We start from the raw sequence: 20701 nt of genomic DNA, 5'->3' as shown, positions 1-20701 counted from the left end.
CTGAATAAATTTGTTATATTGTCAGTTATAAAAATACAATTTCTTTATTTGAATTATAGCAAAATAGTGCAAAGTCACAGTATACTATTATTAAACTACTTCTCAAGCATGAAGGTCATCCGTGCCTAATTATTCTCTAACTGGCACCTCAGTGCAAAGTTTTACTGATTTTGAAAGCTTTGCTGACATTAGGAAGATATATTTTTAGAGAAAACAAAATATGAGTTCATGAAGTCAGTTGGGTCATTAGTTTAATAATAAAACATGGGATGAATAAAATTCATTTATGAATGTAAGAGATAAGGTTTGGGGGATGTCACTTTGGTTTTATTCACTGTGTTTTCCCCTTTTATTCAAATACTGAGAAAGCATCTTCATTGGCACAATAGAGCAGTGAATAGTGCCAGGTGGTTGGGTGTAATCCCTGGCTCTGCATGATGTGAGTGGGTCAAGCTTCTCTTACCAGAAGCCCTTAATTCTAGTATACGTTGTACATTCCCCTTGGATTCTATTTTGGAGCATAGCTCTTTCCAAAACCTACATACCTCCCCAACTAGCAACCTCCATAATATGACCAACTCAGATTATTTTTTTTCTTTTTGGGTCACACCCGCGATGCACAGGGGTCACTCCTGGCTCTGCACTGAGGAATTACCCCTGGCGGTGCTCAGTGGACCATATAGGAGGTTGAAAATCAGAACCCGGGTCGGCCACATGCAAGGCAAATGCCCTACCCACTGTGCTATCTCTCCAGCTCCTCAGATTTTTTATTGTCAAGCATGTTCATGCTTCCTTATTACTTCCTGGTCATCTGCTGGATAGAAGCAATGATAATAAATATATTCATAGCAGCAATTATAATGTATACATAATAGTCAAGCTTTATGACTTATGAATAATTTTTTCATTCTTTACAGCATCTATTTCTGCATTCCAAGGAAATTTAGATTCAATAGCTACTATGAATGTTTTATGCTTTTCTAAGATCTAGTCCATCAAACTAATAGAGACTATCTCAAAAAGAATAGTGATGAGTTTTTTACATTTATCCTTACTTTATTTATTTTATTGAATCATCATGATATACATTATTATAAAGCTGTCCTTGAGTGGGTATACCCCACCCCAGTTTATCCTTACTTTTTCAAATACAGCAAAATTTAACAAAAATAAATTAGTTGTTATTATAAATTATCTTTGAGATAAAAATTAAATTAACACTTACACACTCTTTTTCCCACCTCCATATCCTCCCCCTTGGCTATTCTCTATTTAATTCACTGCCTACTGCCTACTTTTAATTTTTTTATTCATTCATCCATCTTATTTTCTTATATTTCACATGTAGATAAAATTGTCCAATGTTTATTTTTTCCATTTGGCTTACTTTGATTCATATACCTTTTATTTCCTTAACTTTTGAAGCAAACTGCAATATTTCATCATATTTTATGCTGAATAATAATCCAGTGAGTACACATACTACATCTTCTTAGTTCAGTCTTACCAATGGACACTTGGTTGTTTCTATAATCAACAACTGTAGATAAAGATACAATAGACACAGAGGTAGGTATAACTTTTTTAATTTATTACTTCATTTTCATTGGATAGGCACCAAGACGTGGAATTTCTGGATCAAAGATAGTTCTTTTTCAAATTTCTTTAAATTTTGCTTCCAAAATAAGTTGTGTTAATTTACGTTCCCATCAGCAATTCACAAAGGCAGCTTCCTCTCCTTATCTTCCCCAACATTTACTATTTTAATTTTTTGCGTAAGCCCTCATGCTGAGTTCTCGACCCAGGTACACATAACTGCTGCATTCGGAGATGTTCGCTTTGTTGAGAGCAAATGGAATGTCAGGAGCTAGATTGTTTCTCATGAACATTGTCTTCATGAGATTCAGCTGTAGTCCGACCTTTCCATACTCATAGTCAAAGTCAAGCCAGCATTTGTGCCAATTGGCTAATGTTTGGTGTTATTAGAATGATGTCATCAGCGAAGTGGCATAGTTGCAGTTGCTGACTATCTAACTTCACTCCCATTCCTTCCCATTCCAGTCATTGCATGACATTCTTGAGGGTGGCACTGAAGAGTTTTGGTGAAATGGTATCACCCTGCCGAACCCCTCTCTTTACGTCAATGATCACTTCCTTGTAGAATGGTGAGATCCTGGTGGAGAATCTGTAAAACAGCTCACAGAGGATCCTGATGTACTGAGTTTGAAGACCCTGTTTGGCTAGGGCTTCGATGACAGCTTCAGTCTCAACAGAATCTAAGGCCTTCTTTAAACCGATGGACGTTAGACAGGGTGGCATTGTGAACTCTCGTGAAACCTCAATGAGCTTGATCACCATGTGGATATGGTTGATTGTGTTGAATCCTTTTCAGAACCTGGCTTGCTCACATGTTTGTCTTTCATCTAGTATTCTGCCAATCCTATTCAGGATGACTCAAGTGAACAACTTGTAGACAACAGACAACAGTTAGATTGAGCAACAGTTGCCAATGTCGTGGATGTCTCCCTTATTGCACAACAGGACAGTCCTGCTGATTTTCCATTGGGATGGAACCTTGAATTCAGACAGGTAGCGTGTGAAGAGTCGAGCCAGTGTATTGATGAGTACTGGCAGCAGATTCTTCAGGTGTTCGGGTCTGACCTTGTCTGGACTGGGTGCTGTACGCTTCTTTACTGATGAAATGGTGTGTTGGATTTTGGGAGAACGCTGGGAATGACATATCCATCCTGCAGAATTTGGTATGTGGGCAGGTAGACGTGGCTATAGAAGAGATCCGAGTAGAAGTTGTGGATAACTTTCTCCATTGCCCTTCTGGAAGATGTGATAGATCCATCAGGATGTCAGAGGACAGTCATCTTGGTCTTGTAGTTGGCGAAGGACAGGAGGATGTTGTGAATACTTTTCCTGGCTTCTGCCACATCAGCCAACACTGCTGCTCTTCTCTTTTTGAAGTCTTCCTTTATTGCTTCTCTGCACAGCTTTGTGAGCTCCAACGTTAGCATGTGATTGCCTGAGGCTTGCACCAAACCACGTTGGTGAATGAGCTCGAGAGTTTCCGAAGACAGGTATCTGTGGTTTTTTATCTTAGGCATTCCTCGCACATATATATATTTCCCTCTAGGATTGGTTGCCTACTATTTGAACCTCATAAAATGTGGTGTGGTACTCTAGGAGAATGGGCAGGGTGTGTCTTATGATGTGTCACGAGGCCACATTTGGTCCAGAAATAGGTTCACTGTGCATGAGGCTTGGTCCAAGCGTGTAGGGAGTGGCCTTGAGCATGGCAGCTGTTGGGTTCTGGAGGTTTTCAGCTATAGGGCTGGGTCCCTAGAGTGGGGAGGGCTCTCACCCACCCCATCTCAGGCGTTCGGAGTGAAACAGCCTGGCACGGGGTCCGGTGGCATGGCTATGGAGAGTGTCATGTTGTGCTCCCTTCCGGGAGAGAAGAACATGAGATCTGGATAGTGGCCAATCAAATAGACATTTCTTACATATAAATCAATCCTATGTTTTTCTGTAGAAAATAATTTACAAATTGAGATTATATCTCCAAGTTGATAAATCATGAATCAACTGCCAGTAGATGTAATGGTTTCATTAAGGGAGACTACATTCTGCATATTTAAAAGATACATGTAGTTTATACTCTTATTATTTTTACCAATTTTTATTTTATTAAAGCACTGTGAGTTACAAAGTTATTCACAGTTGGGTTTTTGACATACAATGTTGCATCACCAATCCTGCTACCAGTGTCAGCTTCCCTCCACCTGTTCCCAGGTTCCCCCTTCTATCCACTAGCCCCAACCTTAACTTCACATCTTTACAGGCATCTTTTATGCTTGGTTATTAAAGTTTGAGTCTCATAATTTCAGTGTTGATGACTCTGTGTTTGGGATATTTAGCTCTATAATTCCTGAATGCCACTATGTACCCGAGTCCCCTGGACTCCTGCCCCACCACCCCATTGCTTCTGATCTATCTTTTCTCCCTTCCCCCTTTACTTTGGCTTATTTCATTTAACCTCATGTCTACCAGTTCCATCCATGTTGCAGCAAATTTCATAATTCATCTATTCCTTACAGCATGCGGTATTCCATTATATGTATATACCATCTTCATGATTCACTGATCTGTTGTTGGAAATCTAGGCAATTCCAAACCTTAGCTATTGTACTGAGTGCTACAATGAATAATGGTGTGCCTATGTCCTTTTGAATGTGTATCTCACAACTTATACAAAAGCCAACTCAAAGTGAATCAAAGAGCTTGAGATCAGGCTAGGATCTACAAATTATACTGAGAAAAACATAGGCTCTAAGATCTGAACTTCACAGGTGTATTCAATGATACAATGCCATCGACAAAAATGACAGAAAAAAAGAGGTAAAATAGGACCACATCAAATTAAAGAGTTTCTGTGTAGAAAAACAAACATGGGCTACAACTAAAATGCAGATAACAATAAGAGAAAATATTTGCATTTAACAAATATTTAACAAACACCAGATAAAGTGTTGATATACATGACATATAAAGTACTCACAAAGATCAGCAACAATAAATTTAAAATCCCTATCATAAATGAAACAAACAGAGACTTCTCTGAGAAAGACCAACAGATGACCAATAGGCACATAAAAAAAAATGCTCACTATCACATATTATTAGGGAAACCCAAATCAAGACAATATTGAGATACCATCTAACACTAATGAGAATGGCCCATATAAAACATGCTGAGAACAGTCTGTGTTGGTGGGAACCTGGTAAAAGAGCAGCTATCATCCACTACTGGTGGGAATATTTCCTGGTTCAACCAAAAATAGTATGGAGTGTTCTAAGTGAATTTAAAATTGAACTAACAAATGACTTGGCAATTCCACTTTTAGGTATCTACCCCAAGTACAGAAAAACATTCATTAAAAAAGTACATGTATTTTTTTAAAAAAAAATCCCACAGGTTATTTAAAGAGAAGAGCTCTAAAAAGATATTGTTTACATTTTACAATACTAGATAAAAGCATATAGGTTATTCAAAGGAGGAAAAGTTGTACATTCTCATTCATATGCATTTGTTCATGTTTAATAGGTTATATTCTCACAGAAACCAATTATCATCTCTTGAAAACCTAAAATTGTATCTACGATAGCACAGTGGTTGGGTGTTCACCTTTCACGCATTTGACCCGAGTTTGATTCCTCTGCCCCTCTCGGAGAGCCCAGCAAGCTATCGAGAGTATCGAGCCCGTGTGGCAGAGCCTGGCAAGCTACCCGTGCATATTGGATATGCCAAAAACAGTAACAATAAGTCTCTCAATGAGAGACATTACTGGTGCCCACTGGAACAAATTGATGAACAATGGGATGACAGTGACAGTGACAATGACTATCTCACAGCATCACTTGATCACTTGACATCCTGTTACTCATCAATTTGCTTGAGCAGGCACCAATAACATCTCCATTTGTCCCTGTTGCATGCTAGTGTAGCCCAATGGTGTCTGCTAGCTCCAGGAACATGAAGAGCCTCAAACCATTTGCTCAGGGTCTTGACGAAAAAGTCTGACCATCTTGTAGGTGGGTGGCCACTCGTTCTTTTGAGGTTCCGTGGAGTCCAGTCAGTAACAGCTCTAGTCTAGCAGTTGTCTTCAAATCGCATTACGTGTCCGGCCCATCTACGAAAACAGGATGAGAACACTATTCGGGTCTCCCAAGGAGGAATTGAAAGAGCTATGCTTGGAGTATCACACTTCACTCAAGTGAGAGAAGGAATTCGGAGTTCCTTCCTCCATTGACAATTGGGAATCAGGGACGCTATCTCGTTTGCCAAGGCATTGAAAATCAGATGGGCTGGACACGTAATCTCACACCATAAAGTAGAAAAATGGTTTTAGTTAGGTAAAAGGGGAAACCAATGGGGCTTCTTAAAACATCCCTGCAAATCTCATAAAAGAGTCAGTAAACATAGCTTGAATTTCCTATTACACTTCTTACTGGCTGTGTAGTCCCAGGGACTCTCCACTTCTGTCTGATCCTCAAGAGTTTGTGACAGCAGAAGCAGATGCTCTCTTTGATCTGGCCCAGCTCCCAAAATCTATGCCATTCAATGGGAGGTCAGAAATAAGCTCTCCAAGGACCTTCATACATGGGAGTCTGTAAGCAGAGGAGTTAAGGAGCCAGGTATGTAGCTTGGTGGTAAAGACCCTAGTTTTGATGCACAGCACTGAAAAGTAAATGAATTAAAACATACAACATTACTAAGGAGAGGGGTAGAAGGAAATATTACTCCAAGTTGTTTCCTTGAACACAAAATTCTTTAAAAAGTCATCATAAATATGTGCAGTATTTTCAATATTAAAAATGAGAAACAGAAGTAAAAAATTGCTTCCTAATGATAACTTACTTAAGATTCCATTCCATTTCTCTATGGGGACTGGAAATTAATGCTCCTTGGCAGTTGGGTCCAAGAAGAAAGGGAGGGGTTCCTGCCCATTCTCTCCTGCTTGATATTTTTCTTCAGGTGATTGAATTCATTGGGCATCTCACTACAAGTCAGAGGCAATAATATGATTTTAATCACTCACTTCTAGAGAATTTGGTGAACTAGATTTGCTTTATTCAGGGCTAATATTTTTCTAGTTATCTTTTAGCTTTCTTTTTTCCCCTGCTGCTTATTTTTGCTTGGGTAATGTTAGCCACAGGAATAATTAGCAATTAACAGTATACAATTTTCTGTGTGCTAATGGCATTGGATTTATTTGGCTCAAAAATCTGTTACTTTATTTTTGGACCATTTAACTGCTCTGCTTAGATATTAAAACTGTAATTTATAAATTATAAAAACAAAAGGGCAGAGCAAAGGAATTAAACAATTAGGATGTATATGTGCATTTTTAATATTTTTGCTCATTTGCCTTGACAGTTCAAGAAATTTTTTTTTGTTTAAATTCCCCATCCTACTATACTTGTATTACTCGTGCATGGAAGAGGCACTAAATTTCTTAAGTCTTATGGAAAAATTAGCAGTACAGCCATATTATTTTGACAATTTTTCAACTTTCCCTTAAATAATACTGTAGATAGCTCTGCTAGATGTAAAGCTCAGTATCTTCTTATTTCTCTCTCTCTTAATAAAAGCAGTAGTGACCAAAGCCAGAGAAGCATGTGGGAAACAATGGAAGGCTAAAGAATTTCCAGAGAGAAGAGAGGGTCAGTGTAATCATGAATATACTGCTCACTTCTGATTAGTTTGTTAGTGGTGAATAGTTTTGACTTATTAAATGGCACAATTGGGGGCGTTTGAGTACTTTATTAATAAATAATTCATTTATTTATTTTAAATGTTTTATTATTATTTATTTATTTATTTATTTATTTATTATTTTGTTCCCCTTGACCCTGAAAGAACCTTCAATCATTAGGAAAGACGAGTAAGGAAAAGCTGCTAAAATCTCAGGGCTTAGTGTAATAGAGATGTTACTGGTACCGGCTAGAGTAAATCCATGACAATGGGATAATAGTGATACAGTGATACAGTGTTGTTTTATTAAAGCAACATGGTTGACAAAGTTATTCATAGTTGGGTTTTAGAAATACAACCTTCAAGCACCAATCCCCCCATCAGTGTCAACTTCCCTCCCCTGTGTTCCCAGGTTCCTCCCCTGTCTCCTCTCCCCCTCAACCCACCCCCTCACTCCCCAGTCTCCCATCTTGACAGGTATGTGTTTTAAGTTTGGGTCTTATTATTACAGTATTGCTGACTCTGTGGTTTGAATATTTAACTCTGGCATTCCTTAACATTGCCAATGTACCTGAATCCCTTTGACCCTGACCCTATTTTTTCTCATCTATCTCTTCCTCTGTCCCCTCTATTCTATTATTCCTTCCCCTCCCTATACTCTGGAGTAAAGGGTGATCTAGGCATACTTTCATTAAACCATTGCATTCCCTTATCCGGTTATTCTAAATACAGATATTTAGAATATTTTAGAATATTCTAAATAATATTCTAAAAACATAGGCTAATAGTATAAGTTCTATTAGCCTATGTTTATCTTTTTCTTCTGGCTTACTTCATTCATTTTTATCTTTCCGTTTTATCTATGTTTATCAGCTAATTGCATGACTTCATTATTTCTTAGAGCTGTGTAGAGTTCTATTGTGTATATATACCACATCTTCATGATCTACTTATCTGTCCTTGGACATACAGGTTGATCCCAAAACTGAGCTCTTATACTGAGTGTTGCAGTGAATAATGGTGTGCATACATCCTTTTAAAGGTATATTATTCTAGGGGCCGGAGCGATAGCACAGCGGGTAGGGCGTTTGCCTTGCACGCGGCCGACCCGGGTTCGATCCCCGGCATCCCATATGGTCCCCCAAGCACCGCCAGGAGTAGTTCCTGAGTGCAAAGCCAGGAGTAACCCCTGAGCATCGCTGGGTGTGACCCAAAAAGCAAAAAAAAAAAAAAATAAAAAAAAAAAAATAAAGGTATATTATTCTATCCTGGGGGTAGCTATCTCAAATCAATTCTGAGTTTACTGAGTAATTTATAAAGCTATTCATTTTCTGTTTTTTCAAGGACTAAAGGAGGCCCAGAGCACTGTATTAGGTCGATATATTTATGCAAGGCAACCAGAAGTATGTAAAAGAAGAGTCTTGTTCAAACTGTGTGTTTTCTTCAGACTACCCAACCCCTTTCTGATATCTGCTGGGGCTGGACTGAGCCGTCAAGATGAGCCCATATAGACTGCACTGCACATGGACAGGAACATAGGGACCCATGAAAATGGACGAGATTTCTCATGTGTCCTGATTGTTTTGGATGAAGCTGAACATCTTTTCCTTTAAGCTGCCTTGAGTAAATAATTTCATAAATTTCAGTGTATATGGAAAGGGTCCGTTTTCCTTTTCTCACAGAAGCCTGGCTGGCCTTTGACATGCTGATCTCAGGTGCTAGCCCAGCCTCCTCTTTGGCATATAGATTTGTTATGCTTGCCCAGCTTGTCTTTGGGATGCGAACCCAGATGCTTTGTAGCCCTGAAAAGGTTTCTGTTTTGGGTTTCAGTTTTGTATCTCTTTCCTGAGGCCTAAATCCACTGACCTGCAGACACAAGGAAGCAATACATGTCTTGCTGCCTCAATGTTCTTTCTGTAACTTCTTTTGATGATGTCACTGTATCGCACCCTTTAGAGGTACAGTGATAATAAAAGGGGACCTCAGACCGCTCTAGCTTTTGTCACAGAATCTAAGTGAATCTGAACCCTCCATGAAATATAATTTCTCTCCCACTCCTTGTTTCAGTGCTTCCTACTGAACAAATGCTCATGCAACAGATATCCTCTAAGTATTCAAAATATATATTGTTACTACTAATGCACCAGCATATATGGGTCCTTATGGAATTAAACATGCTCTCTAATCCAACAGGTCACTAGTTAAGATTGAATAGTATGCCATCCTGACCTTCCATGGTCAGGGTTTCCTGGCAAGGGAAAATAAAAATGAACAAAAATTAAATTAGGGGTCTTGGAGGTGCCTCTGCAGTAGAGCATCTTGTTTTGTATGTATGAGGCCCTGAGTTTAATTCCTGGCATCCACCCCCCAACTAAAGAAAACAAAACAAAACTTTTAAAAAGTGACAAGAAGTACATAAATATGTTTCTGGGGTAACCAACTCAGGATTCTGAATTAAGAAAAATGACCACTATTGAAAGTTAATTGTATTTAATAGATTTTGGAAATAGATTTTAAAAATAGATTTTGAATACTGAGCCCATATCTTATGCTGTTAGGGCACGGTTCTGGATCTCTGACCGCAGACAAGGATGACACAGGATTGTAATTCGCAAGCTGGTAGTTTATTAAGCTGGCTAGCCAGGGTTGCACATATGCACACAGCAACACGCAGGTCCCATGTGCGAGGCAAGGCCCCAAGCTTCTTCAAAGGAGATCTTCTATAGGCCTTCACTGGCCATTACAGCAGAGCCCACGCATTTCATAGCCAATAGATTTGTAATGATGCATGTTTTCCTAACCAATCCATTTAGAAGGACATCACTCCTTAGCCTATTGTTTTAGAGATCAGCATTTGTGCCAATGTTCAGGAATGTCCTGAGTTATAGGGCAATCATGGGTCTAGTGGCATTGGTTTTGTAAGAAGCATCTGGTTATCTGGTCTGACTTGCAACCTGGGGCACCAGTATCCGAGTTCCTTGCTCAGGGGCAGAAAAACAAATTATTCTGTAATACAGGCTCCTGTAAAAAGAATCTTGAGAATGCTAAATTAATTCCTATGGTCTATTCTGGGACAATTCCTCACAATGCATGCACTTTTTACTGAAGAATTAAGTTAAGATAATAATGTAGTTGATGATGATTTTAGGGAAAAGAAAGCAGAAGTGTTGACATGCAGAAGAGACATCTAAGATGGCAAGAATACTGTTGTTGCTGTTATTACGTGTTGTAGTTTGGAGATTTTAGAGTAAGGGAAAGCTCTCAATTTATGTGAGCAACAAGGTGGAGAAACTATAAGACCAATATTTTTCACCTATGCTATCAAACATGGCTGGTACATTAAACTGTTTAAATGTAAATGTATTTAACTAAATTAAAAATTCAGTTTCTTAGTTGTACTGACCACACTTTAAGTATAAAGGAATCCCTCTCTCTCTTTCTCTCTCTCCTACACACAGACACACACACGCACAACACTCATCTATATGTATTACTAACTTGAATAGCACAAATAAAAATCAACTTCATCATCACAGAGAGTTCTATTAGGCAGTGCTGGCCTAGAGAGAAGAATCTAAAAAAATTAGCTTTTGCACCATATTTCAGCAACTTGAAGAAGGCAGTTCAGTAAATTTTTTTCTGTACTTGGCATTGTAAAATAATTTCCTGTAGTGATAAATATGAAAAAGCACTGCCCCAAATAATTGTAAATGTATAATCCATTGAGAGATACCTTCTTAAAATCTAAACAAATTCAGTCTAAACTATCTTATAACTGGAAGTTTAAAGTTCAAGATTTCTGAATGTTTTTGGAAAAATCATTTTCCAAATCATTTTCTCCTGATTTTTGTGTCTTCCTAATTGGAAAACTATTTTCCCCTCAATCTCAGTGAAATATAAACAAGAAACACTTGATGCAAAGTAATTAAGAGTCTAGTAACTAGTAGCTATTAGGAGAATGGAAATGCTTACTACAAATAAGCACAATTCCTACTTTTTTTGAGCCCTTGAGAACTTAATATAATTTGGTGTCTTCTATTCTCTATTGTCATAAACTAACAGAACAGACACAATATGTTGTATACTGAAGGGGAACTATCAGTTGATTCACCGAAAGACATGTTGTGGACAGGAATCCATGACTCTTAATCATAAGACTAAACTCTTGGAATATGGTAGTTTTATATTAAAGGGATTAATATAAAAATCCATAGAATGAAAAAATATTAACCCAGAAACTAGAGAGATAATACAGTGGGTAAGCACTTACCTTTCATGCAGCCAACCTAGGTTTGATCCCTGAGTTTGATCCCCATATGGTTATATAAGTATCACCTGTAATGATCCCTGAGCATAAAACAAGAAGAAAGCTCTAAGCACTGTTGTCTGTGGCCCCCAGACAAGCCAAAAAAGTAGGATTAGCACAAACTTCTCAGGTTATGATCTTCCCTTCATCTTCACCTTGATGCCCCCCAAATCAATGATTTTTTATTTCTGCATGAAAATTAACACTTATGCCTAAGGGTTCCAAAGCACAGCTATTACCTATATGACAATATTGCTTACGTTTACTGGAAAATTCAAACAAAACAGAAAATCTTCCTCAGACCATTTCTCGTCGTCCCAGTTAAGATAGTGATTGCCCGGCGCTCGAGCACTCTCTCCATAGCAGCTCACCAAAACCCGCCATGGAGTGATTTAATTGAAAAGCTTTTGATGAGAAATTTTGTTTCAATGCAAATTTAGAAAATTTAACTTTAAAGAATAAACCATATCTTAATGTTATATGCGATAGCACAGTGAGTAGGGCATTTGCCTTGCACGAAGCCGACTCAGGTTCGATTCCTCCGTCCCTCTTGGAGAGCCTGGTAAGCTACCGAGAGTATCTCGCCCACATAGCAGAGTCTGGCAAGCTACTCATGGTGTATCCGATAAGCCAAAAACAGTAACAAGAAATCTCACAATGGAGACGTTACTGGTGCCCACTCGAGCAAGTTGATAAGCAACGGGATAACAGTGATACAGTGAATGTTACATGCATCCAAACAAGCTGACTCTAACGTATGTCCATAAATATGGGCTTATATCTCAATTTTTATCATCTCTATGTAGATTTCTTATAACTTGCTAAGTAGATTTCAAATTTGTTGGTCAGAAGAAATGATAACACATATGATGGCTCCTTTTCATTTGGAGGGAACAGTGGCAATCAATTACAGAAACTTTGAGCCATCTTCATATTATCTCAGAGGATAGGATCTGTCTGTTGGACAAGATTTCAAAGATTTCTAGGCAAGGGGAAAAGAGTATTCCAAAACTATAATGGTAAGGCCAGTCTAACTGGAACTGTCTATTTAACTTTCTAAAGTTCTTTGGTATAGGCATTAGGAAGGGGGCTAGGAAAATATAGAGACCTATGAGTCAGTCAGTCTGTAGGCTACTTGCTTCTGAAACTGAAAACCTCCTTGATGGACTGCATGAGTCCAGTTTAACTTATCATTTAATATATGATTATATTAATAATTTTTTTCCGTGCTTAATAACATAGGTTCCAGAAGACATCATGTCTTCCAGATGAAGAGTCTCTGTAACCCAGTGGCATTCAGAATAATGTATGCTTTCTTTTTGTCATGTGGTTCTTTCTAAAAATGGAATGCCAAAAAAAATCACAGTTAATTGAGTCATCTTGAGATTTAGCCCATGTTTTTTTTCTAAGTTTAAAAGTCATTATAAACTTGTTGAGTCTTTTATAACTAAAAGGGAACTGTGCTTAAAATAAAGTCCACTTAAAATCAAGAGAAGCTGGATTAACTTTCATCTAATAGGAAAATATTAACTAAGCAAGTATTTCTGGATTTGAGTCAAACGTTTCCTGAACTGGACACATGCTGAAAGTTCTCCACTAATTGTAAGAGATCATTTGATGAATCTGTGAATTTACCAAAATATCGTCATTATCATTAGCTTCTCTTCCATCTTTTCCCATAATTGAGTGCATTCATCAGTGCATTATTAAACTTTTCTGTTTTAAAGATTACTTAAAAATATAAAATAAAAATTTGAAATGTGCTGTGACTGCTTCGTATTGAGTGATAGATGGGTTCTGACAATAAAGCACGCCTATCTTCTTGTTTCTGACATTTGGTATCTTGCTTCTAAATCTCCAAAGATAGTACTATTCTTGGTCATGCTGTTACTGATTATCAAAGGTCTTTCTAGAATGTTTTCTGATCATTTAATTTAAAGACCATTTTATTAGGTGAGATAATGTAAGTTTAAAGTTCTCTACGATAGTGTTTCAGGAAGAAAAAGATACCCATTTACTACTAGTGAGAATTTCAACTGGTCTAGCATTTCTGCAAAACAATATGGACATTCCTAAAACAAAACAAAACAAAAAAACTAGAAATTGAACCTTCATTTGACCCAGCAATCCCGCTCCTTGGAATATATCCCAGAGGCTCAAAAACAAAATGAGAAAAGGCATTTTCACCCCTCTGTTTTTTGTAGCACTATTCACAATTGCCAAAATCTGAAAACAACCCAGTATCTAAGAGCAGATGACTGAACAAAGAAACTATTATGTATAATATATATTATATTATAATTAATATATTATACTTAGATTATAATGTATTATATATTATACATGATGCATTATATAATGGAATATTATTCAGCCCAAAGAAAAGACATAACTATGCAATTTACTGCTATATGGAGGGACCTGGAGAATATCATGCTAAGTGAAGTTAGAGGGAGAGAGAGTCACACAGAACGATCTCTCTCATATGAAGACATAAAAAAAATGTAATGATGGGATTACAGATGTTCAGAGACAATGGAAACAAAGAGCACAAGAACTGGTATTCAGTAAGAAATATGACATTTGGAGGAACTGGGGAAGCATTGTCTAGTTTTAAGACCTGGAGGAACTTGGTACAGAGAGGGGCCAATAACTATGGTAGAGGGAAGCATTCCACCAGTAGGAGGAGGTGGTGCTGAAAAGTGGTAAAATATTGTGTATAAAACTCTACCAGCAACAGTACCATAAATCAGAGCACAAAAATATGTACCAAAAAGAAGCACCCCTTAAAGAGGCAGGTTGGTGGATGGGGCAAATGGGACAGGAGGTGGGGTAGAATTGGTGGAGGAAAGTGGACAATGGTTAAAAAATTGTATGCTTTGTGCTGGAGTAATAGTGTGCATTTGCCTTGCCAGGAATAACCCCTGAGCATCTCGGGCTGTGACCCAAGAAGCATATATATATGTATATAAACCCTTTAATTGCTTCTCTAGAGATGGAATTGCTTCTCTGGAGATGGAAAGGAAAAGACAGCTAGGGAGCTGTACTTATATATATATATATATATATATATATATATATATATATATACTTCCATATATATATAACGCCTGAATCTCAACCAAGAGTAACTTTGTAATCCCATGGTGACTAAGTAAAAATTAGAATATCACATAACTTAAATTGAAAAATAATAAAGTTCTCCACTGCTAGAAGTACCTTACCTAACATCTAATAATTAATATTGACCACTACAATGTTTGATTACTTTGCAAGATATCTTAAGCTTTATAATCTTCATAAAATTTCTAGTGGTATCAACAACATATCAACATGACAACAAACATATGCTTTATTCTAAAGGTGGAAACCTTCTCAAGAGACAGAAATGACAGCTGGGGAAATACAGCTCACTTAATAGATTTTGTTAGCTGTGAAATAGACTATTTTACAGAATTATATAAAAAGCAAGCAGAAGGATGATGTTAATGTCACTTAAGAACCCTTCCCAGTATTATTGGATTTCCAGATGCCAAGAGGGAAAGTTTCTCTGTCCCTAATTACTTTTGACAGTTTCAAAGATTAAGTTAGGTCAAAATTACCATCAGAATACTCAGACTACAGTCAAAGTTATTACAAATGAACAGAATAGAATTTGTAGTATATACAACAGTTATTACTAGAAATTTAGCGAAGAAAAAGTTGAAAATATTAATAGTTGGAGGCTTAATAATAATAATAATTATGAAGATACAAAGTGCATTCCTATAGAGTCAAATAACTACCGAGTCAGTCCTTAAATCACAGCTTCTAAATTTAACTATCTTCTGTATTGTTAAAGCAGTGTTCTAAACCAGCAGAGAAAGTATGGAAATGAGTAACAAAGAGAACGAAATAGAACACTACTTGCAACCTTGCTGGCTCTCAGGTCTCTTCAAAAGAACTCATCTTTCACAGGGAGATGCAAAATATATTTTAGGAATGAGTTAGCACCTCATCCTTTCAAGTTACTGTGTTGACATGGGTTCTTAATTTCTCTTCCTGCCTTTTCTATTATTGACTCTTCATTGCCTAGTTTTAAGTCCTGCCACCCTCCATGTACAGCTCAATTTTATTCCTTCAGATCTCCTTCCCTGACCATCTACATAGCACAAATGGGAATTCACACAGTATTCAATAGTAATTTGTTATACCATCTTTTATCAATTTTCTAATTTTTGTCTGCAAGTACAGCTAACTCTTAAGTCATATATTAACTTTTAGTATGTTTTGTCTTTTTATGTAGATTTTCAACTCTTTAAAATAAATGTAGTCAAATTCCATCTGACTTGATAGAGTGTAAAACCTTTTAACTCTGATAGAAAAACCAATGGAGGTGTTGGATAGAAATTGAAGGTAGAAAATTATAGAGATAGCTGGAAGATGCCAAGTAGAGGTGGGATATACAGTAATAATTCATAAGAGAAAAAGTAAGTTTTGGGAATGTGCCTATTATATCTAGATAAAGAATATTTTAAGCATTGGAGGAAAGATTAGGAGAGCTAGTGTGTGGGGTAAAGTGATTGCCTTGCACGGAGTTGCTCCGGGTTTAGTCCCTGGCACTATATATAGTCCCCAGAGCATTGTCATAAGTGTCTTGTGTGTACAGGGCCAAAATTAATCCATGAGCACTGTCAGGTGTGCCTCCCCTCAAAAAAAAACCCAAACAAAGAAACCAAATCCAGTATTGGAGATAGTTGTATTAGGCATTTGGATGCAAAAAAAAGCAGATTAAAATTTGCCATTAATTGGGGCTGAAGTGATAGTACAGCAGGTATAGTGCTTGCCTTGCATGCTGGGTTCAATCCTCGGCATTCCATATGGTTAACTGAGCACTTCCAGGGGTAGTTCCTGAAAACAAAGCCAGGAGTAAACTCTGAGCATAGCTGAGTATGGCCCAATGTCTCCCCATCACAAAAAAGTGGGGGGGGCACACTGCTAAATCTTTAGATTAAAGAAGAAAAAGTGGATAAATGAGATAGAGTCACATAAAAAGGAAAAAGTAATTTTAGGAGTCAGACCTCTATACTCTGACCTGGATTCTACCTCTTTTTATTTGAGTCATATGAGACCAATTCTTTCAGTTCTCTGTTTTTCTCATCTGTAGAAAGTAGACAAAATGACTTATCTCAAAACACTGTTGGACTGTTGGAAGGATAAAATGAGGTACATATATATCATGTTTAGCACTCTACAGCTGCTAATATGTGTCCTTTTTTTGTACTATAAGAGAACTATGAGATAATTTTTGGAAATACAAGTTTGGAAACAGTCCCAGAGTGAAAATACTGGAGGTATTTTGAGGTCCAAGGGCAAATTTAACATAAAGTACCAAATATTTGAGTTTCATCTCTATAGAAAGGAAAGGAAAAAGTTAAGAGATCATAAGTGCCATTTATGCATCTACTATGTCTCAAGCATCCTACTGGGCTCTGAGGAGCCAGACTGTGAATTAAAATCTGATCTCTGCAACCTTAATAAGGAACCCAATAGCCAAAACTATTTTATAGCAGATTAAATACCAAGGACTGGAAATTTTTAAATAATATTATTTGAAGTCAGAATATAAACTGGAGAAACAAATTATATACTCATCAGTTTAGCATCGTTTGTAAGAAAATACTAGGAACAATTTTGTGAGAAGAACAACTTGAAAAGCATAAGGAAATTTGATTAGGAATAGGCAATATGTTTCTAATGGGAAAATATGCTATAACAGTTTGCTGGCTGACTTCCTTTGAAGTCATTTACCGTCATGGTGTCTGATTTTAGACCAACATCTCTCCTAATAACTACAATGAATTTGGACCACTAACCATATGGTAGCTAATATCTTAAATGTTTTGTAAAGTATGAAAATAGAGCAAAGAATAAAACAATAGAATCCAATTTTAAGACATCTAAATGTAAAGAGCAAAAGAATCATTATAGAAAAAATATAATTGAAACCTGAAAAATTTTCATATGAAGTATTTTAGAATTTTCACAGAGTTTGCATGTTTTATCTAAAATTTTTCAAGACTACTATATGGAAACCATCATCATCATCATCATCATCATCATTAATCATCATCCTCCCGTTGATTGTCGATTTTCTTGAGTGGTCTCAGTAACGTCTCCATTCATCCTAGCCCTGAGATTTTAGAAGCTTCTCATAACTTGTCCTTCCCAACAGTGCCACATTGGAGGCTCTTTCAAGGTCAGGGGAATGAGACCCATCATTGCTACTGGTTTTGGCATATGAATACGCCATGGGGAGTTTGACAGGCTCTCCCATGCGGGAAGGAAACTATTGGTAGCTTGCAAGGTTCTCTGAGAGGGAAAACTAGGCTATAAGATACTAAGATTTTTTAGCACCTAAGGTTGGCATATTCTATTTCTATCCTTCCCCCATTTACAAAACAAAAAAAAAACATTTTTCGGTGATGTTTAATCTTGGGAGGAATATACAGAATAAAAAGATTTCACTGCAGCGGATGACCAAAAAAATACATAAATAATAAATAAATAAATAAATAGTTTTCCAAAATTTTTGTTCCTATTCTGCTACACTAATTTAATATCTTGTCACACTATTTTACTTTTTTAAAGCAGATTTGGAAACTTGCTTTCAGAGAATTATTTCTTTAAAAAAGGCTAAATTATATTCCTAGACCATATAGAACCAAAAGACATAAAATAAGTTGGATTTTGGACAATATATAGCAATTAGAGGGAATTTGATACTTTCTAGTATCTGTCTGAAAGTTAAAAAATCATGAAGCTTGATAAATGAACAAACATCAAGATAATCAATGTATTCATAAACTCAGGAACATTTTAATATTAGAAAGAGATATTTGGGGTTAGACCTTTTGGAATGAAACTTTTCTAATGTCTCAGATAACTTCCAGGCACAATCCTTTTAATTTCTTTGGGTTCTGATCGAGGCTCTGACAAGCATTCTGCCTAAAAGCCAAATACCAAACAAAAGGTGACTAATCATAACTTTTGTTTTGCTTGGAAGATAAATAGAGCAGTAAGGATATTCAACTAACTCTCTAGTATCTCCAGGAACTCTTAACAGTGAATGTAGTTGGCATTCAAAGAGCCATTGTAGGTTAGTTTCACTTCACAATCGATGTAGGATATTCCTTTCTCTTGTCTCAAAACCCCAAGGATATCACATGTTGTTATTTAGACATTCAAAATCCTTGTACCTGAAATTTAAAAAAAAATCTTATCATTCTCAACTTTTTCTTTCAATTTTAACGGTGAATTCTTAACTTATTCTAATTCTAACCTGATGTGTGATATTGGGAAAACACCCTTCTTTTGTGGAGATAATCATAGACATGATTCTTAGAAGACCTGTAAAAATAGAAATCATGTCCTTTTAACTGCCTGTCTCAACAGGTTATCTGAAGTTTGAAATAAGTGGATTCATGTATCATGTTAATGAAAAAGTTAAAAGTATTTTAAACACTATCATTTTCAAAAGAATGCTTTTTTCTTAAACTTCCTAGCGGATGAAATTAAGTAGTATTACTATAAACAATCTTTAAATATTCGACTTATTTACAATAGAGAAGCTTGGTAAGTGAAGCCTCCTATATTTTGCAAAGGAAAAACAAAACACTGAGATGAAAATAAAGATAAGAAAACTTTTGACTCTTTACTCCTTGATAAATGGTGCTGTATTTTATTCACTTTTATGCTAATCCCATAGTAGAAGATGAATACACACTCCTTGAATTAATTAAGGAATATTCTTCAGGCCATGCAATTCATCAAAATAATACATGTGATCAATTTCTTTTTTCTCTACAAATAATCAAAGTGCACAATTATTTTTCTTTACATAAATATTTGTGAAATGATTTTATATTTTAAAAAGAACTTAGTAAACGATTACCTATTGCTTAACTGTTTCTGTTAATGGTGAACATTCCCTAGTCTCCTTAAATACACAGAAATTCTCGTAGTTTCTCTTCTGGTGGTCAGATCATCAGTGGATCTCCTGTCCTGATGATGGGCAGAATCAGGGCTCCAGTAACAGCTTTACATACACATCTGGTTCAGTCTAGCTAACCCCAATTTTATGAAAATGAAAGGGGGAAAAGAGCTTGAAAATTAATTCAGCAAAATAGTCTCTTTGGATAATTGGTGAAGTGACTGTGAAACTATATGACATTTTACCATTTTCAGGAGTAATCCTCAACTTGATCAGAACTCAGAACACCTTAAAATTGAAAGGACAAGCAGTTTCTTAGAGATGAGTTGTCAGAAGGGACTCTAGAAAATGATGGTGATGTTTGGTTTCTTAATAGTAGTGGAAGTTTCCGGGCACATATATGTGTCAAAACTTATTTGCAGTATATTTTAAGTATGTGCCATTCATTTTAGATAAACAATACCTAAATAAAATTGTAAGGGAAAAACAGTGAGGTGGAAGAACATATAAACTTTGACAGATTAAGAACACAGCAGGGATTAACAGGAATCTATTTCATTAACTTTAATTATTATATTTTGAATCATCACAATAATATTAATTTTTATAATATCAAGGTACAAAATTTCTGCACATCATGACTAGTTTGCATTTAAAGGAAAAGATGATATAGTTTTAAACTTAGTACATTTATTACAAATAATCAATTGTTATTTTTCTTAAAACGGGTTTTATTTAATAATAATCTTGAAAGATCAGAGCAAGTGTACTTCAAGGTTCAGGAAATGAATGAAATGAATAAAATTTCTAACAGCATGTATTAGTTTAATCAACAGATTTTTAAGAAGTCCTATAATTTTTTTGTTGAATTTCCCATATCTGAAATACACATTATTCAAGTAGATTTCAAATTACACCTATTAAAAAAGTAGTGACCCTTAACAAAAACCTTTAACAAAGGCATAAAAATGTGCCTGATTAATTTGGAGAGTGTTAGTTAGGAGTACTGCTATTATACTGCTTATCTAGACATGAAATAGATTAGAAAGATAAACCTCAATTTTCTGCCCCATAAAATAGGATAAATAAAAGAATCTAAATTATATAGTTGCTCTGAGATCTAGAAAGACAATCTATGAAAATTCTTTGGTCAGCACAT

The sequence above is a fragment of the Sorex araneus genome, chromosome 3, assembly GCF_027595985.1.
Source record: "Sorex araneus isolate mSorAra2 chromosome 3, mSorAra2.pri, whole genome shotgun sequence".
In the NCBI taxonomy this organism is placed as follows: Eukaryota; Metazoa; Chordata; class Mammalia; order Eulipotyphla; family Soricidae; genus Sorex; species Sorex araneus.
The sequence above is the reverse complement of the archived record's forward strand: the minus strand, read 5'-3'. Positions refer to the sequence as shown.